The sequence below is a fragment of the Rosa rugosa genome, chromosome 1, assembly GCF_958449725.1.
Source record: "Rosa rugosa chromosome 1, drRosRugo1.1, whole genome shotgun sequence".
Classification (NCBI taxonomy): domain Eukaryota; kingdom Viridiplantae; phylum Streptophyta; class Magnoliopsida; order Rosales; family Rosaceae; genus Rosa; species Rosa rugosa.
In genome coordinates, this window is record NC_084820.1 from 8,537,475 (window position 1) to 8,544,840 (window position 7,366).

Consider the following 7,366-nt stretch of genomic DNA (forward strand, 5'->3'; position numbering starts at 1 on the left):
CCCCGCCCTAGAACTCTCTGGACGCGAAGCACGACCCATAGCTACTTCCCAGGGTATGGTTTGTAGCGGCTCGATCTCTAGCGGTTCTGGCAGTGAGGTTCCTGCACGGGCAGAAGGACGCAACGAGTCAATAAAAATTCTATCCGCCACGCTGAACGACACGTCAGACCCGGAGTCCTCACTGCTTGAAATTTCTACGACGTTAGCCATCCCAAACCCTAAAACCCAAATCAGTCAGTTCACACAAAATCTAACCTATCCCTGTATCAGTTGCATCAAAGAACCTCAAGAACAATTACCAAGAAAATTCGAAAACAAGAACAAAACGCACACTCAACCCAGATTCGACCATCTAGCAAATCCCTAAACACCAACTCTTTGCAAAAAAAAACCATAAACATACCCCCAAACTTCACTTTACACCTTCAGAACACACCGGGGGAGAACAGATAATACCCCAAAACAAAAACAACAAAACCCAGAAACTGGCAGTAAACAACACAGATCCAATGAAACAGGAATGGGATTCGAGATACCAACCTCAAGACAAACTCTGGTCTGATCAAGAGCGCTTGTCTTCACCGGTGCAGATTTCGTCCCCCCAGGTTCGATAACTCCAAAGAATCGTGGTAGTCCTCTTCACAAATCGCAGACGAACAGAGCTTGAAGACGACGACTCAGGTTTGAAGTTTTCGCAGAAGTGTCAAATCTCGCTAACACTACACCAAAAACGTTAACACACAACACTTTTTGCACAACGAAAAAAAAAAAAGTGTTGTGTGATGAAGAAAAGTGAATCACACAACATGTTTAGTAAACTTGCGTTGTATAAGGCTATTAAAATTCAAAAAAATTTAGCAAGAAGGTAATTGCACCACACTTATAAGAATGATCCGTTGTGTGAATGAAAAAAAAATGAGCGGTAGATTTCCCTCCTACCATGACTCAGATTTGGCTTTAAATTTGTATTACATTGTACAACAGAATAGTTATATCTGTTGTATGAGTGTAGCTTGCAAAATGTCATACAACAGTTTCTGTTTTTGTGTTGTCTGATCAAGGAAGATATATTGGCAGGTTTGGATGTGCCTCCAAAAACCACTCATTCTCCCCTTAAAATTGAAACTTTGATTACATAGAGCGGGAACTTCCCCTCCTTGTTGCCTCAGCTCAAAATTAAAGTTTGCAGAATCAGACAACATAACATCATTTATGTGTTGTGTGATTCATGAATACAAAATAAAAAGAGCCGACTGCCCGGTGTTTGACAACTTAAGTTAGGTATCCTACTTCATTTATTTCAGTATACAAGACACCATGAAAACACGATTTCTTCGTCAGTCTCCTTCTCTCCCCGAAACACAGATACCATCCTCTTCATCCACAGCCAACCCTCATCCATTAATCGAAGCGCGCCCAGCTACTCACCTAAGTGCCCAGTGGATTTCACCCTCTCTCCACTGAAACCCATTCCTCAGATCCCTAATCATCAATCGCAGAACAATGGCGAAGCAATCTAAAGCCAAGAAATCAGAGAATTTGGGAAAGTGTACAGTCACCCCCGTCCAGATCGCCTTCCTCGCCAGCCAGTTTCTCTTTGATAACAGCTACACCGAAGCCTGCTTTGTTTTCTGAACTGAAGCCTCCTCACTCTTCTCTACGTCTCCGATTCAAGAGGTACCCACTTCTTTTTCTCCATCAATTTGGACTGAAATCTTCTAATATTTTTCTGATTTAGGGTTTTTAATTTTGGGTTTTAATTTTTTTTAGGTGCCGAAGAGCCTGCTGAGTTTGTCTGAGATTCTGAAAAGTACAAAGCATTGGTGGGGAGCAGAAGATGATTCGCGAAGCCAACGGCGACCCGACAAGGCTAACAAGCCGTTCATGCGCTCCTCCATCGAGCAACCCCAATAAATATATATTTAATTGTTCTATTTGATTGTTATGGTTATATGGTTGTCTTTTATTTTGGGAAGATAAGAAGGGAGCAGTGGCCGACTAAAGGAGAGTGGAGGAGACGGGAAAAGGGAGAGGAGAAGAGAAGATGAAGAAAAAAAGAAAAAAAAAGAAAGAAGAATTAGAGCCAGAGCGAGCCAGAGAGAGATATATATATATATATATATATATATAGAGAGAGAGAGAGGAAGAGAAGAGAGTTTGGAGAGTTTGGGTTTTTATCAAAGGCTACGAATTAGGTAGTTTGGTTTTGAGGGGAGAGAAGCTAAAGGGTTTAGATTGATTTTCAGAGGCAAAGATGAGATTTGAGAGTTTGGTTTTCTGGTTTTGATCAGGTTTGTAGAAAGGCAAAAGGGGAGAAAGTTTCGGAAGTGGAGGGCTTTGTTTTGGGTTGTTTACTGTCTATGTTTGCCTTGCTTTACGGTGAGTGACTCCTTTGTTTTATAATTTTACTTGAATTTCCTTATTGCTCTATTGATGCTTGGTTAAGATTTATGGCTTTGCGAATTGGTTATGTGTTAGTACGTTTCAAATCAAGTCTTTCATTTGTGAAAATTGAATAGATGATTTGGTGGTCCGATTGTCATCTATTGCTTTGAGCATATGAACAGTGTGTGGGATGGGTATGCTTGGTTGGTCCGATTATTATTGGTTGTTTTGAGTTGGGTGAGTGGCTTCTATTTTCTGGATTGTGTTTCTTTTCTTGATATTATGTTCTTGTTGATTGTTCTTTGATTAATAATATGGTATTGATTTCGGTTAGTTTAATGGTGCTAGTTTTCCATCTTATTCCTGAATTTGAAAGAAGTTTGGAATTTGGCAGACTTGAGCTTTGTTCTATTTTTTTTGTTCCGTTTAGTATTTGGGGTGAGTGACTTGTTTTTCTGAAATTGTCTTTCTTTTCCTGATGATATATTATGCTGGTCTTGGTTTTCATTATATACGTTTTCAAATTGGTTTTCCTATCATTGTGTTATGACATTGAGTTTGGATGTTTTCATTCCTGTTGTTTTTCATCTCTCTAAGTTTCATATATGTTATCTTCTTACCAGTAAGAGTAAGAATTGCTCAGTGAACCTCTCCCGGCATTTATTCTTGACGGTCATTTGGGTTTTCTACGAATCTCACTCTTTGGTTTTATAAGTGGTGGAGTTTTGATGTTTATCAGATAGATAGCTTTGAAAACCAATTTTCTACTTCTTATTTCTTTATTCAGTTTGGTACCATGATTTGTTTATAGGAGAAAGTTGTTTTCCTCTTTGGTTCCATAATTTGTTTTTCAGTTATATTTCGAAGCTTTGGTTGTGTTTCATTTACTGTGAGTTTTGGGAGGCAAAGTGTGTTTTAAATGAGGATTTTTGGGGGGTTTGATGCAGGGTAAAGTTCCTGAAATTTTCAGGTCTCTACAAGTTTACGGATGTTTCTTGGTTGTTCCTATTTTGGTTTTGCTTAGGACTGATATATTTGACTTCGCTGCTTTGATATTTTCTTTTCATTGTAGCAATTTCCCCACTGTGATATTACTAGGGAATTTGAGAGTCCGGTATTGATTAAGGATAATTTGGGTGCTTGATATCATATGATTTCACTCGTGTTCAGTTTGGGGTAGTTGGTTATATGATTAGCTTTTTTGGTTTTTTAATATGCATGAGGAAGTAACTAAACTCTATGGATTTCAAGTAGAGATGTGTTGAGCAAATGAAGCTACCAAGAAAGAAATTCCCAGATCAAAACACTTCATCATCAAATACTTGGAAAATGAGGATTAGCAAATAGAAACTATTTATGCTGCAGAGTTTCTGGTAATCTTGCTCAACAAACTATCGATTATACTAATCATATCATTTCTATCCCAATACGTTATATTCTCTATTTTCTAATGAACTTTGGACTTAATGGTTTCAGACTAATTGATCTTTTGGTTATTGATATTTTGACTTGAGATACCAAAGCACGAAATTGATGTTTTGATGCCTTTTAACTTTCATAATTAAATCTTTATGTGCAGAAAACATTCCAAACTTTGCCAACATTTGGGAATCTCAAGCAATTGAACTTGGACCTCCTTTCATACCAAAGTAAAAGTAAGGAAGGTAATCTGGTACCTCCTCTATGCCAAACCTGAAATACTTATGAAATACTCCAATTTAACTAATTTCTGACAATTCTCAAGTTTGTTTGTAATAGAAATAAAACTTCTTTTTAGCAGAAATGAATGATACAACTATCAGACTTTTTGTAGATCTTACTATATATATATATATATATATATTTTAACTGTTGGGCACCAAACAGAAAGATTGATCTTACTCAGACTTTTTGTAGATTACATTTCAGGTGTCAAGCTTAATGATGCTTCAGAGAAGTTAGGAAGAAGTTTGTTACAGGAGCTTCTGTTGTTAAGGTAATATATTTTCTCAAATTGAGCTCATTTATTTGCAATCCTGTATGTAAGTGGCAGCACTTCAGTTTTTTTGGGAAAGGTACCAAATAATGTAACAGATATTATAAATCAGAGAGGGTAAAATACATTCAGTTAATTATGAAAATATTTCAGAAAAAATAGAGACCAACTCGCTACGTGAAAATGTTGATATCATGTCCACAGTAAGTGAACTTCTATCCAAAAGCTTATCTGAATACTACGCTGGTATAGTTTCCATTGTCACTGACTTTAGTTTCTTATGTTGTTACTCATCTATCAAAAGAAATGAGTTGGTGAACAACACCAAAGTAGTAATTGATGGTAATCTGATCACAAGCAGGGGACTTGATACTGTTGTCGAATTGCATTTGCTATTGGCAATTGCATGATTTCTGCAGCGTCTTTATGAATACCTTAGCTTCTTCAATATATTGATCCCTGCATCCATACTATGTAGAAATTCATGATATATTTCCCCATATGTTTTTCAGTGTGTCAAACTTAATCGGCTTGCACTTCATCTAGATTCTCATATTGCTTCATCCTCCATGGCATATTAACAAGCAATGGGAAGATTTGCTTCTATCAGAGTTTGTTCAGGTATGCCCAATCAACTCTCTTTCCTTGGTTGATCCATGGAACACGTGCACACACATATTCAAGCATTTGTACATAGGTATTTTTTTCAGTTATTTTTTTTCTTCTAAACACATTGCTTATTTTTTTACTTCAGGTTTTTAGATTTGGAACCATTGGTACTAAAGATGGTAAACCAGTGAATAAATTGAATAAGAAGCATACTTATGTTGCAGAATCATTTTCTGGCAATCTACATTGTCAAAAGAAAATTCCACAAGAAGAGAATTACATTATCAAAGCTAAACTTACTGATGAGCGTGTTCAAAAGTCCAATTCATTGTTCCCTTATGAGCTTCAAGAGATTGTCCATGCTAAGGCAGAGGTCAGTAGTGAATTCCTTCAATGTGTTTTTTTTTTTTTTTTGCTTATTTATCATTAATATGTTGAGCTCGATAGTTGGGGTAGCTATTGGTTATGTTTAATTAGCTGTCAGCTCCATCGAGTATTGGGTGATATTTTGTACACTTGTTCCTTTCTCTTCTCCCAGGTATTTATTTCCTCTATCTATAATATCTGCTTTTCGTCTAATTTATATAATTCAACCATGTTTTTTTTAGGGTTTAATCTTGTAAGAGGGTGATCCCAGGGGCCTAGTCATTTCTGTTTTCTGCATGATTTTAGGAATTGTTAATTTGCTGAGCATTTTTCTTCTAGTATTACCGATATTGGTTTATCGTCTCTAGGTTCAAGTATCTACAAGCATTTGATATGAGTGGCTAAGCCTGTTTTGATATTCTGACTCTTCCCGCGTTTGACACCCAAGTTGAACCAGTGGGGCATTTCATGATTTTCGAAAAACCTATACTTCTTGTTTTACTCTCAGTTTTTGATATCTTAAAGGAGACTCTTCAATGATCATTTTGAACATGGTTTCGTGAAAAAAGGAGTTAAAATGAGATACCTATGCTATTTTGAAGTTACTGCACTGTTTCAGGATTTCTGCAGAATTCAGCATTTCAGTCACTTTGGATTCTTGTTTAACCATCCATTTGAACTGGGAATAGCATGAAACTATGCAAAATAGTAGCTTTGCATGTCTACTTGAAATCTGGAAAGTTGTGCTTAAAATCACTGAAGGAATAGTTGTTGGTGAATTTTTCTTTCTTGTTACTAGTTTTCTAAAACTGTCTCAAGCTTGCAGCTTTTTGTTACTCTTAGAATGCTTATGAGTATGTTTGTAGGATTTTGGGTATTTCCTGCAATTTTTATGGTTTTAGTTTGTGTTTTTTCGACTTGGAAATCAAACCCTTTTGATTATTTTCTGTATAACTGTTTTAGATTTGAAAGGGGTTTTCTTGGTCTTCATAGGTGCAGTGCAGTTCTGTTTTGGACTGGTTTTGGTACATAATCTATCATATTGTTGTTTTGGTGTAGTGCTATGCGTATGTATAATGCTGAAAAGAATAAGCAAAGCCGGACTTCAGTCCATTGGAAAAATTTGGCTGTAAGTTTCACCACTTGTGGTTTTCAAAAAACAGTTTTTCATTTTGACTTTGCACTTGTTCATTCATTTGCTTGTGTTTAGGGCATTCCTCCCCAACCTGGCAACAAGGAGTGCGGGTACTTTATCATGCGATACATGAGAGATATCATTGAGGATAAAGACATGTCATTGTTTCCTTCCAAGGTATCAACATATATAGCTATAAATATAGTCACTTGACTCAATTTCTATTAAGTGTGTTATTATATCCATGCCTCATTCACCAAAATGATTAACTGATCCTTTTGATATAATAAACTGATTTCAGTGGGAGAGGAGAGGCAGCAGCCAATACACCCAAGCGGATATTGATCAAGTGTGAAATGAGTGGAGGAAGTTTGTTGTCAACACATATGTGCACGAGTCATGAAGTAGCGCACTTGTTGCTGGTACATTTTAGATAAGGAAAGCATCTTTTTTGTGCTTCTCTGCTGGTACATTGTCATGCACCATGTGTGACATGTTTTGGAACAATATATATGTGTATCAGCTTTTTGATGTCCCAAGTAGATGGGCATGCACTAGAATGTTTTTCTTGTGTAAAATGTTGGTTTCAATGATTGGGAAATGCATCCCTTTTGCTTTTGAAGTTTAAAGTATTGGCTATATGAATCATTTGATGGTTTGCAATGTTTGTATTTGATAGAGTACTGTTCATTTGGTAAATTGACCAAATGAATGCACAATCTAATTCAGGAATGGGATGTTCAAATGATCACACAACAGATTAGATATAATGATCACTGCCTGTTGTCTGAATGGCTAAAAATGGGACAAAAACACATTGTAATCAATCATATCACACATCGGTTTTTAACGAATCAGTGTCTTCTGATTTATACTCAGACAACAGAATTAATTGA

General features: G+C 36.5%; 1 long non-coding RNA gene across 10 annotated transcripts; it reads left to right on the top strand.

The window, feature by feature from the left end:
* Nucleotides 1-1,271: 1,271 nt before the first annotated feature.
* LOC133714641 (uncharacterized) lies at nucleotides 1,272-7,099 on the top strand. 10 transcript variants are annotated; one of them, XR_009848773.1, is made up of 12 exons: nucleotides 1,272-1,677; nucleotides 1,771-2,195; nucleotides 2,292-2,379; nucleotides 3,640-3,758; nucleotides 3,965-4,049; nucleotides 4,282-4,360; nucleotides 4,873-4,981; nucleotides 5,194-5,342; nucleotides 5,447-5,507; nucleotides 6,395-6,464; nucleotides 6,546-6,647; nucleotides 6,772-7,099. It is a non-coding gene; the product is annotated as an uncharacterized LOC133714641 (long non-coding RNA). The 10 variants fall into 10 exon arrangements; XR_009848776.1 differs by having other exon boundaries at nucleotides 1,771-2,379; nucleotides 5,115-5,342; XR_009848766.1 differs by having other exon boundaries at nucleotides 1,771-2,379.
* The last annotated feature ends 267 nt before the right edge of the window (nucleotides 7,100-7,366 follow it).